The following is a 12,698-nucleotide window of genomic DNA, read 5'->3' on the forward strand; positions in this document are numbered from 1 at the left end:
AGCATGGACAGCCCACAGTTCAGCAGTACTGGACATCAATAACCCCACTCCCCATAACAGAGATGGGTACTCAGGGAACTTGGCCACCTTGGGCAGGAGGTAGAGCATGAAGGGAGAACCATGCCCCTCTCCTCCCAAGGAAGAACTCGACAGTTCAGCTGGGACTCTCTTGGTGAGGATAGCAATAGATACACCACTATCACACCTGGTTCATACTATGTGTACATACTATGTTCTACCTTGTCCACAGATAGCCAATAACAATTAATGAATGCACTGTACTTTTGCACAATCATTTGTTACCTAGTCTCTAAATATTGGACACATGGGTATTTCCAGTTATTCATCAAGACCAGAAGTCAGGGGTGCTTGGTGGCTCAATTGGTTAAGTGTCTGCCTTTGGCTCAGGTCATGATCTCCAGGTCCTAAGATTGAGCCCTGCACTGGCCTCCCCACTCAGTGGGGAGTCTGCTTGTCCCTCTCCCTCTGCCCCTGCCCCTCTGCTCATGCTCTCTCTCCCTCTTACATAAACAAAATCTAAAAAAGAAAAAGAAAAAGAAAAAAAAAAGACTAGAAGTAAAGGTTAGGAATTAGGAACAAACATCTCCATTTTCAACCTAGCTCTTTTATTATATCTATGTGTGTTCCTTTCAGGGTCCTTTTTAACTTCCCTGGCTCTGTTTTTTTCAGTTTCCCTAATGTGTAGGACTGGAAGAGTGGTTCTCCTTCCTTGCTGCACATTAGAATAGCTAAGGAGTTTCTAAACTGCACTCAAGCTCAGGCCATATATCAGGACAATTACCTCAAAATCTCTGGGCATGGGACATGAGTATTTCTAAAAGCTCCTAAATGACTCTAATGTGCAACCCAAAGGAAAAATAATCTCTTATGTCTCTTTCCATTCTAAAAAGATGAAAGTGTTTGAATTAAAAAGAGAGCTATAAATATTTTGCACAAATACAGGTTTTTGTTTTCAATTACCTCCTTGGGAAATACTTTCCCAAAAAGGAACTATGAATTAAAGGGTACATTTTATGACATTACTATTTGGAATAATGAGGCTGATCTACAATGTCATCTACCAAATATGAATATACTCTTTCTTCATTGCCACAGCAATATTGCAATGTATAGTTTTAATTTATTAGCAAGTTTAACAGATGTGAAATATATCTATCTCAGAGCTATTTTTAAGTTCACTAAAAAGTTGTAAAATCGACATTTTTTTCAATGTCAGCTATTTGGTTTTTGTCTATGTGTGAGCTCTTTTGACCTTTGCCATGGAGATGATTATTTTTCTTGCGAGCATTATCAATCTGTTAATATAATAATAAACAAAATAAAAAAGCTACCATTAATTGAGACCTACTATGTGTTACTGTACCATGCTTTACATGTATTTTATTTTTCACAAAATTATACAAGGCAGTTATTATCCCCAAGTTATAAATGAGAAAACTAAGGTTCAGACAGGTTAAGCAAGTTATCCAAAGTCACACAGCTAATAAATAGTGGAGCTGGGATTTGAATCCACCTCCATCTGGCTCTCAAGTACTATCCTCTTTACTGGACCGGTAAGCACTCAGTGCCTGTTCTGTTTACAGTACATGCTAATGTTTTGCACCATGTGATTCCTGCTCTCTGACCCACAGTGAAGGGTCATTTAAGACCTAGAAGTAACTGATGAATATCCTGGCCAGCAACTTGCTGTGTATGGCCTGGTCCAAAATGGTGAGCCAAGCCAATCACATTCCTCTCTTAAGAATTTGAATTCAGAAATGTTGAGTGTCGATGCACTTAACAGAAGGAGCAAAAGTGAAAAAGGCTGAACAAAGAGCTGGCTTGTGTATACTAGAGTCAGAGGAGCTATAAATTGAAATGATGAGGGACTAGAAACTAGGGCTAGCAGAGAAAGATAGTTGGTAGAGAAAAAACTAGGTAGATGTGCTTAAAGAAGTAGAGACCTAACCCGAGAACAATCATTTGGCCCATGAAAGGAAAACCAGAGTCAAATACCTGAAGCTACCTGTTTCCAGTATTTCTCCAGCTTAGATGCAGTTCATGTATATCCCTAACATAGGCATCCTTTTTCTTGAGCTGACTGGCCTGTGTCTCTTCTTGCTATCAAATAAGTCAAAATAAAACACCCTTTTTATTAAATTTTTGAAATACTCTGGATATTAAGCTTTTATCTGTCATATTTATGATAAAACATTTCCATTTCAATTCTTTCCTTGCTTTCATTACATTTTGACTTTTATAAAAGTAGAACCATCAATCTTATAATTAGTAATACTTTCACTGGTCAAAAACTTTTATTTGCCCAAATTATAGTGACAGGGAGCAGAGAGTGACTGCCTGAATGTGGAGTAAGGTAAGAAGTGGGAGGAGTCAGGAATGAGGCTTTACAAATGGGCATGAAGAAATTTTGGGGGTGATGGATATGTTCAAGAGCTTGAGTGTGGTGAAGATTTCACAAGCGTACACATGTCAAAACTAATGATATTTATACATTTTGAATATGTGTGGTTTACTATATACCAATAATACTTTAAACTCTTTTTTTAAGTAGGCTCCATGCCCAGTGGGGAGCCCCGTTTTAACTTAGGTTGCACTGCACACACATGACATGACTGGCACTGTACAAGGTCATGGAAATAAAAACAGAAGGTGGCACCCTTGGGAAGTATATGTACCTTCCTATCATCTTTCTCTTTCATCTATCATCTATCACCTTCCTCTTTCACCTTCCTGAAGCAAGAAATTATCTTGGAAAAGCCCCTTCAAATTTAACTTCTGGTTTTTTGGTCTTTCAGGGATTATTGGGTAGTGCTGTCAGACCAGTGAGCTAATGCCTTATGGAATCAGCACTCCACAGGATGATGCAAAAGGAGGTATTCAGTATTAAATGTTGACAGTCTATACAAAACAGAATCTACGCAAAACAGAATCTATGCAAAAGGAGGTATTCGGTGTTAAATGTTGACAATCTATACAAAACAGAAACTTCTTTCTCCAGGAGAAAGAAGAACTCAGAATCAAAAGTTGTAATATACTTACAGGTGGCTGGCAAAACAGATACTGCCCCAAGGCACTGATTTCAGTGAATTAACTCTTGCTGGAAAGTGTGCAAGAGACCATAGAGTTTCTTTTCCTGGGAAAAACAAAAAAATAAGTCAACATTTCGGGCAAATATCCCCACTCCAAATTATTAATGTGATCGTTTTTATAATTTTTAAAAATTTTATTTATTCATTTGACAGAGAGATAGAGAGAGAGCACAAGTAGGCAGAGTGACAGGCAGAGGGAGAGGAAGAAGCAGGCTTTCCGCCGAGCAGGAAGCCCAATGCAGGGCTCGATCCCAGACACAGGGATCATGACCCAAGCTGAAGGCAGCCACTCAACTGACTGAGCCACCCTGGCACCACCATTTTTATCAATAATTAGCATGGTTTACCAATCAATACAGCATAGAGGCTGAAAGCTCAGGACACACATTAGATTCCTGCTTCTTCTCTTCCCCTTGGGCAGGTTACTAATCTCTCTAAGCTTCAAGTTCCTCATCTGCAAAACAGAGGTGACAGTCATCATCTTTCATGGCAACGACTGAAAGGTAATGTTAAGAAGATACTTCAAGTGCCTGATTTATCGGAAGTACCCAATAAATAATCCATTAATTGATTATTATTGTGAAAAGTTACACTGAAAAACTTCTACTTACCAAGTGTAAAACTAATAGAGGGTATGTTTTTCAAGCTAGTTGGAAAGCAAGCAAACACACATGAAAAAGCAGAGAACAATCCAAAGTGATTTAATGTTTTTCAGTGTAATAGGATGTTAAATATGAAGATCCTGTCATCCCAGAATTTTGGAAGATGTCCCAAAGGCTGCAAACATTAGTTGTCAGAATATCTATTCAGGATATGCTACACAATTATGAAATCGATTTTGCGACCCCTTAAGATGATGTTCCGCCTCAGGAATTAGAAGAGAAGAGGAGACCAATCTCTAGACCTGAAAGATTCTAGAGAGACCAGCATACCGAATTCTTTGGAGAGAGCTGTCAGTGTTCTGTGCATGGATTCCACACATACATGGTGTGAGGAGCAGGCGGGGCTTCTCAGCACTTTGAAGGGATCAGTGACCCTCCTGCAGCATGTATTGTTGCTGGACGAAGTATGCTGCTCGACTAACTGTTGTTTCTGTTGCAGGCAGTCTCTTCTCTGTCTCGAGGTTTGTACTGCTCTCTTTTTACTCTTGATGTTCTAAAGTTTCACTGGGACATGACTTGGTACAGATCTATTTTTTCTGTTCGTATGTGGAGTGTACTTTCAACCTGAATAAAGATTATAAAGATTTTTTACTCTCTTTCAATTCTGGAAAACTCAATCATTATCTCTTTTAAGATCATTTTCCATCATTTTTATCTTGCTCTGGATTTCCTATTAAACATACAATGGACTATCTCAATACATCCTCCATAACTTTTGACAGCTCTTTTATATTTTTACTTTTTTGTCTCTTTGTGCTACATTTTGGTGAAAGCCTCAGTACCATCTTCTAACCCACTACCTCGAAATGTCCAAAACTATAATGGTCATTTCCTAACATCACCATAACTACCTTCCAAGTTATTTCTTCCTCATGTTCCTTATCTCAGAGACTGGCATTACCATCTGTCAGAAATCCTGATTCCTTCTTCTCTGAGGCCTACCTTCTATTAATAATCCTCTATACTATTATCAGAGCGATTTTTAAAAAATACAAATCTGATCATATTAATCCCATAAGTAAGGCAGATCAGTGGTATCCCACTAACCTTCAGAAACATGGCTTAGAGGTCATTCAGGACATGGTCTCTGCTTACCTCTTAGGCCTCATATTTTTGCCATTTTCCCTTCACATTCTACCTTCCAATTCTTCATTCATTCAATATGTATTTTTTAATGGTTTTTTAAGATTTTTTTTTTTTATTTATTCATTTGAGAGAGACACAGAGACAGAGACAGAGAGAGCACAAGCAGTGGGGAGGCAGAGGGGGAGTGAGAAGCAGACTCCTCGCTGAGCTGGGAGCCCGACATGGGGCTGGATCCCAGGACCTGAAGATCATGACCTGAGCCGAAGGCAGATGCTCATCCATCTGAGCCACTCAGGCACCCCCAATATGTATTTTTACTTAGTGAGTGCCTGTAATGTGCTACTTACTGTTCTGGGCTTTGGGACACTTCAGTAAACAAAACAATCCCCTAAATTTTGTCTTCATAGAATTTAGTATGCAAAATAAGCAGTAAACAAAAAAAAGTATGTTTTATGTCAGAGATAATAAATGCAGTAGTAAAAGTAAAGTAAAGCAAGAGAAGAGAATGCTGTAGGTGGAAAAAGAATGATGAAATCTTAAATGACCAGAGAAGGCATTACTGAGATGGTGGTAAGTGAAGACTCAAAAGAGCTAAGGGAGAAATTAATGAAAACATTAGAAGAAAGATCACTGAAATCAAAAGGAACAGCAAACACAAAGATGTTGAAGAGGAAAAATACCTCCTTCAAGAAACAGCCTGATCAATATGGCTGAGCAAATAGTGAAAGTTCATTCAGTCTGATGTTTTGGGGGCTTAGAGGCATTTGGCTTTCACTGAGTTGAGACACCATTGGACAGTGTTGAGCAGAACAATGATATGATCTAATCTCTATTTTAGAAGGATTAGTCTATGGCTGTGGAAACTAGAATTTAGGGGGACATGGAAGTAAGGAGACCAGTTAGAAGGCTACTGCAAAATCCAGGCCTGATACCTATACTAGGATAGTAGCAGTAGGGGTGGTGGGACATAATCAGATTGACATGTTTTGAAGGACTTAATCAATGGGTCTGGCTAACTGCTGTTCTAGACCCTGGAGATGGTTTGATTAAAAGATTGGATGAGAGTTAGGAAAGAAAAAGAGGTGACAAAGATGAGTAAAATATTTTTGGCCTGAGCAACTTAAAGGATGAAATTGCCATTAACCTAGATGGAGAAAATGTCAGGAAGAGCAGGTTTTACAGGTAAGGTTAGAAGATCAATTTGGGAGTCTGAAATTTTAGATGCCTAGTAAACCTCCTTGTGGAGATGTCAAGTGACTATATCGTAAGTCTAGAATCCAGAGCAGAGAGAGGTCTTGGCCAAGATTCATACTTGAGATTAATCAGTACCTCAGTAGTATTTTAAGCCATGAAAATGAATGAGATCAGTTAGGGAATGAGTATTGACAGAAAAAAGAGGCAAACACTAAATCTTGAATTACTCTGAGGAATTGGGGAAATTAGGAGGAATTGGCAAAGGAAACTGAAGAGTAGCCATAAGGAATGTGCCACGAGGAACCAGGAAAACCAGGAGAGTGAGGCATCCTAGAAAGAAGAGGAAAAGTGTTTCAAAGGTGAGGGAGTGATCACCTTGTCAAATCTGTTTGAAAACTGAGAATTGTCCATGATGACATGGATGACAAGGTCATTTGGTGACCTTGATAAGCACATGGTCAGTGAAGTGCTTGGGGAAAAAAGCCTTATTAAAGAGGGCTTAAGAAGGGTGCCTGGGTGGCTCAGTGGGTTGAAGCCTCTGCCTTCAGCTCGGGTCATGATCCCAGGGTCCTGGGATGGAGCCCAGCATTGGGTTCTCTGCTCAGCGGGTAGCCTGCTTCCTCCTCTCTCTCTGCCTGCCTCTCTGCCTGCTTGTGATCTCTGTCAAATAAATAAATAAAATCTTAAAAAAAATAAAGAGGGCTTAAGAGAGAATTGGAGCTAGGTGACTCTTATAAGGAGTTTTATAAAGGTCAACAAAGAAATAGGACAATAGCTGGAGAAGGAAAGTATACCAGGAAGAGGGTTTTCTGTTGTTATTGTTTTTGTTTGTAATATATTAATTTTCTATCGCTACTGTAACAAATTACCACAAATCTAGTGGTTTAAGACAATATAATTTAGTTATCTTACACTTCTATCATTAAAACTGCACCTTGGATCTCACTAGGCTAAAATGAAGGTGTCAGCAAGACTATGTTCCCTTCTAAAGGCTCTAGGGGAGAATCTGTTTTCTTGCTTTTCCAGCTATGATGTCACTCACATTGACATCTTCCTATTTTAAGGTCAGCTCATTAGCAACCTTAATTTCATCTGCAACCTTAATTTCCCTTTGCCATGTAACCTAATATATTCACAGGTTCTGGGGATTAGGACATGGACATCTTTGGGGAACCACGTTTCTGTCTGCTACATATTGGATATATTACTGCATACCTATTGATGGGAATAATCCAAAAGAGAGAAAGAGAGAAAACTTGGTGATGCAGGAGAAGGTAGAATCACTGGAGTAACAGGAGTTAGCAAACGGAAGAACTGGTTTCCATAGGAGCAAGGAGGGTACTTCCCCTATTTAACAGAAGAAAAGGGAGAAGACAACATATGGGGACAGATGCTGGTCAGTAGGTAGATGCAGTGGTGACAGCTTATGGGAGTGTCTGTTTTTTCTCAGTGACTTAGAAATAAGGTCCTCAATGGAGAGCAAGGATGGGAGAAAAGGTATTGGAGGTACTAGGAAACAAAAGTTATAAAACTGACATCTAAGAGAGCAGGAGCATTGAGGTAATATCAAGGGCCCACTTGAGGTCTTTGGTCATTACTTAAATTGTGACCAATCAGCTTGTTTTCCTCCAGTTGAGTAGACAAAGCATTGGTGTATTAGTTAGGGTAGAATAACTACTCTACAAACTCCAAATTTCAGTGCCTTAACACAACTAAAGTTGATATTTCTCTGAGAAATTTATATGGACTGTTTCGCCTAATGCCCACAGTGGATGACAAAAGTAGATGCTATCATTATGCTCTTTTTCAGATTAGAAAACTAAAGGATTGACTGAAGTAAGCCTAACCCATAATTTTTGCTTTAAGTATTGGCTTTATTTGGGAGTATTTAATAAAAAATCTGCTTCACAAGATTAACTCAGCAAATATAAGTTGGTTACTATACTCATTCATTAACAAATTATTATTAGTATCATTAGGCTATATATTTCAAAAGTTTGTGATATTGTATTTGTCTTTTAATCACTAGAGAAGCATTTCTTTAATTATCAGGGTCAGGTAAATTATTTTCTAGATAAATCTTATTTCTTCTCCTGGTTTGGTTTATTCATATTCTCTTTTCTTGAATCTTCTTTAGCATTTTAATTTTTCTAAGGATTTATCTTTTTTCCAAATTTATTAGTATGGGAATAATAACTTTTCCCAAATATTCTTTTTTAAAGATTTATGTATTTATTTGAGAGAGAGAAAAGAGAGCACATGCAAGCAGGGGGAGGGGCAAAGGGAGACAGGTAGAGCGAATTCTCAAGCAGGCTCCCTGCTGATCTCGGAGCTCAATGATCATGGGGTTCAATCCCTGGACCCCGAGATCATGACCTGAGCCTAAATCAAGAGTCAGCAGCTTAACCAACTGAGCCAAACAGGCACCCCACCCCCCAAATATTCTTAATTCAATCCCACACTATTTCATTTATCTTGTATACCATTCCTGAATTTTAAAATAATTGCAATTAATTTTTAAAGGAATTCTTTAGGTAGAAATTTCTATACCCTTTTAATACACTTATTTGTAGTTTTGGAGCTTTAAAACTAATTTCCATAAAGATTAATTTAAAGGTCTTAACTTCATTTAAAAGAAAGGAGCTCCTCCTACTGTTTTCCTGGATTAATGCTAATTTGTTACATCCTAGTTTGTGTAGAAAGGATTAGAATTCCATTTATGTAGGCAAAACCAGAATGTAAGCCATGTCTCTCACCATTCAAAATTTTCTTACATGCGATAAAAATTTAAGCGATCACTAGGAAATTACCAACTTCGGCAGTAAATGCTAAAGGTTAATTCAGCCATGCTTCCTGTTATTTGGGTAAGGCGTTTCCCTTCTTGAACCAAAGAGAGCACAGAATTGTAAAATAAAATGTGGGCTTTGGGTTAGGCCATTTGCCAGTTATGTACATTTGAACAAATAACCAGTTACCAAATATTTACTGGCATTCATGGATAATTAGGCACTATCCTAGAAGTTAGGAATACACGAATAAGAAATTCTGGCCCCAGTCCTCCCTTCTGTCCTATTCCCTGACAAGCACAGAGACCAGAGTTATAATCCTGGTTCTCATATTATCCTTTGAGTAACACTGGCAGATCATTAAAGTATTTGAGCTTAGTTTTCTAATCTGTGAAATGGAGGTAATAATACCTACCTCACAGGGTTGTTGTAAGAACTAAATGATAAAAATGCTTTGGTAGAATACCTAGCACATAATATGTACTAATGTGAACTCCTTTTCTTTCTCCCTTTGGATTTCTCTGGTCTCACAAAAAAGCCTCACCTCAAGGCAAGAGCAATAGTGTCCTTTTAAGAATTATAGTACCCCATAAGAATCAAATACTATATACTCTGAGTTCCTGAAACATTAATGCAAGGTTTTCTTAACCTCAGCACTACTCATTATGGGCCAAATAATGCTCTGCTGTGGGGGGCCATCCTGTACGCTGTGGAATGTCTAGCAGTATTCTTGGCCTGTCTGCACAAGATGCCAGTAGCAGCTCCCTGGCTGTGAAAATCAAAAATGTCTCCAGACATTGCCAAATATTCCCTTAGGGAAAAAAGTTGCCCCTGGTTGAGAACCTCTACATTAGTGGATCATAAACTCACATGTGGTGGGTCTTAAGGAGCATTTTTTAAAGTTAAATGACATAAAATTGACACAGAATAGAAAACATCATAGGTACTCAAATACTGCTTAGTGATATAAATCTCTCTCTTTTTTTTAAAAAAAGATTTTATTTGTTTATTTGAGAGAGAGAGCACAAGCAGGGGGAGTGGCAGAGGGAGAGGGAGTAGCAGGCTTCCCACTAAGCAGGGAACCCAATGCAGGGCTCGATCTGAGATCATGACCTGAACCAAACAGAGACACTTAATCAACTGAGCCCACCCAGATGCCAGTGATACAAATTTCTTACACTGAGTTTCAATCAAAAGTTTGAAAGCCACTGTTCTGTACTTAAGACTTCTCACATCAACTATCTCGTTTAATCAGAAAACTCTATAAAACTGGCAGGACAGATGTTATTCCCATTTTACAAATCAGAAAATTGGGGCTCAGAGCAGCTGAGGGACCCACCCTCAGTGTTACCCAGTAGGCTAAAGGAAAGATATGAAGGACCCAAATCTCTAAACTTCTAGTTATAAGGTAAAAAGGAGATTGTTACCTGAGGGCAAAGGTTTCCTGTGTGGTTCAGACCAGAGACATCATGGAGTCATAGGTCTTTGGCAGTGGGTCCAATCATTAAAACTAGGTATCAGTACACTAGATGGAAATTTGAAAAACATTTTATTAAGATTTTCATTTTCCACACTGGCTTGTTAACCTTTATATACCCAGAGTTACTTATGGAATGAATAAATGAATGAATGAACACCGACCACACCATTCCTATTCATCTTCAATCAGCCAGTTCTACTGATCACCTTCAGACAATCAAGCATGCTCCTCCATTTGCTTGGAATCTCTCCTTTCCTTTCCTACTGATTTTTTTTTTAACTTTTACTTTTTCTTTTCTTTTTTATTTTTATTTTTTTAAGTAAGCTCTATGCTCAACATGGGGCTGGAACTCTTAACCCCAGATCAAGAGTCACATACTCTGGAGACTGAGCCAGCCAGGTGCCCTTCCCCATTGACTTTTTAATAGTCCTTTAGGGGCCACCTTCCACAAATCCCCAGACAGGTTTATTTCCTTCTCTGTGTTCCTTCTAAAGGCCTGACTTAATTGCACTGCAATGATCTGTTTTACAACTGTTCCCTGATACTCCCTGTGCATTTGCAACCCTTTCTGCTCCCTCTCCCTCCATCCCAGAGGTAGCAACTATGCCCTAGTTCAAATAGCATAAACCATAATACCCACTACACTGCTTGGAAATGCATTTGCTGTGTAATACCTGTTGACTGAATGGAAAGAAAGAAGACAAACCAAGCATATCTGACAATATAGAAGCAAAGAATGCTGCTGCTTTTTGAACTGAGAACACTAAACTACCCATTTCATTGTGGCTTAAAGATAAGGACAGCACTTGTAAGGCTCCTGCTCTCAGTGGTGGCAGGCCACCACTCTGTGGAGGTGTGAGTACACTGCAGGGTGCTCACACTGCTGCCCAAGTCAAACTCCAAAACCAAACTGCAGCTCCCTACTTACCAAGCCATCTGGAGTTGGCCCTGTCACTGTGTAAGTCTTAGGCCCTAAGCTATCTAGCTATCTAGTTCTGCGTCCCCACACAGTAAGATTAACTTAGGACCCCAGTTAAATAGATGGCTTCACAGGACTTGCTCTAGAAGATTCTGAATCATTAGGTTGGAGGTAAGGCACCAGTATTTTGTATTTTTAACCAGCACAACAAGTTATTCTTATTATCAAGGCAGTGCAGAAAACTAATCATCACTGTGTCAGTCACACTATAGAATTAGGGCATTTATTTTTCAGTGATTTTACCTCAACGTTTACTTTGAAATATGCCATTGGTTAACAGATAAAATGTTCCTGGGGTCCTCGAACCTATAGTTAATTAATATTTAGAATATATTATTCAGCAGCTTTTACCTTCCTTTTCAGCAGGGTGATTCAAGTGAGAGGCAAGAGCCATAGGCCACCCCAAGTCTGAACTGTTCTCGCCACATGAGCCAAACTAGGCCCTGGAACTTAATTAGTGCTGAGATGATCTCAGCGTTACCGGATCCAATTCACTCCTGTCATAGATGAGCTCAGAAGAGCTGAGGTGACCAGCACCACAGTCTTCCTCACCAGACTTGGACGGAAAAGGACAGAACTGGGGAGGGCTTTCCTTTAATAAGATGCATTGTTAGAAGCTGTCCAAAGAAAGGAGAGCTGAGAAAGAAAGAGGCCCGACTTTTTACTCCTATTTTCACCAAGCCACTGGTCTGCATCACAGTGAGAAGTAGGGGCAAGATTCAGTTAGCTCTTGCCGGTCACCGGTCTTCCTTCCTAGTCAGATCCAGTCTTTCCTTGTTAACCGGGGCTCGGGTGGGAAAAATACCAGCCCACGTTTTTGAAGAGGGAGGAATTCTTCATCATTCGTGACCTCATGAAATCTGTCTGGGCCAAAAAAAGATAGTGACCGCTTGGCTGAGGGCCCTGGGGACTTCCGAAGGTTTGCTCCAGTGTAGGAGGGGTGGGACTCTTCAAAAGACAGCATAGTAGGCAGAGATTAAACCTCGCACCCGAAAGCCTCACAGGCCGAGAGGCAGACCAAGAGCGAGTCCCGCGCGCACGCGCACGACCCGCCCGCGGCCCGGGCCTGGCGTTCCGGAGCCGCGCGGGGGCGGGTCAGGTGGGCCGCGCAGCCCTCTCTGCGATGTCCCTAAAAGGACTTGGGCTAACGGGCCCCGCCCCTGGCCGTGCTCTGGAATGTGCCGGGAGGCCGACTTACAGGACAGGCTCACCCATTTGCCAATAGGAAAGGGGGAAAGAAAAGCTTACCTTGTAAGAGGAGGTGTAAAAAGACAGAAACTCGGTCGAACCATTACACGAACCATTACAGAATACTCTGTGTTCGGAGTTTCCCGCTTTATACTCCTTCCCGTGCACTCATTCAAAACTGCACCCTTCCAGCACACTGCGAACTCCCCCCAC

The 12,698-nt window shown here is 40.1% G+C and overlaps 1 protein-coding gene across 1 annotated transcript in view; it reads right to left on the reverse strand.

Moving 5' to 3' along the window:
- Positions 1 to 12,674, reverse strand: part of MYOM1 (myomesin 1) — a 151,900-nt gene extending 139,226 nt beyond the window's left edge. Inside the window, exons 1-5 of the mRNA XM_047696346.1 lie at positions 12,546 to 12,674; positions 10,266 to 10,363; positions 4,043 to 4,336; positions 3,458 to 3,564; positions 3,061 to 3,154 (exon numbers count right to left, since the gene is read on the reverse strand). The gene's annotated coding sequence lies outside the window, so the exon portion shown is untranslated. The remainder of the gene's footprint in view (positions 1 to 3,060; positions 3,155 to 3,457; positions 3,565 to 4,042; positions 4,337 to 10,265; positions 10,364 to 12,545) is intronic.
- Between the last annotated feature and the right edge of the window lie 24 nt (positions 12,675 to 12,698).

This window comes from Lutra lutra, chromosome 12 (genome assembly GCF_902655055.1).
Source record: "Lutra lutra chromosome 12, mLutLut1.2, whole genome shotgun sequence".
NCBI classification, from domain to species: Eukaryota; Metazoa; Chordata; class Mammalia; order Carnivora; family Mustelidae; genus Lutra; species Lutra lutra.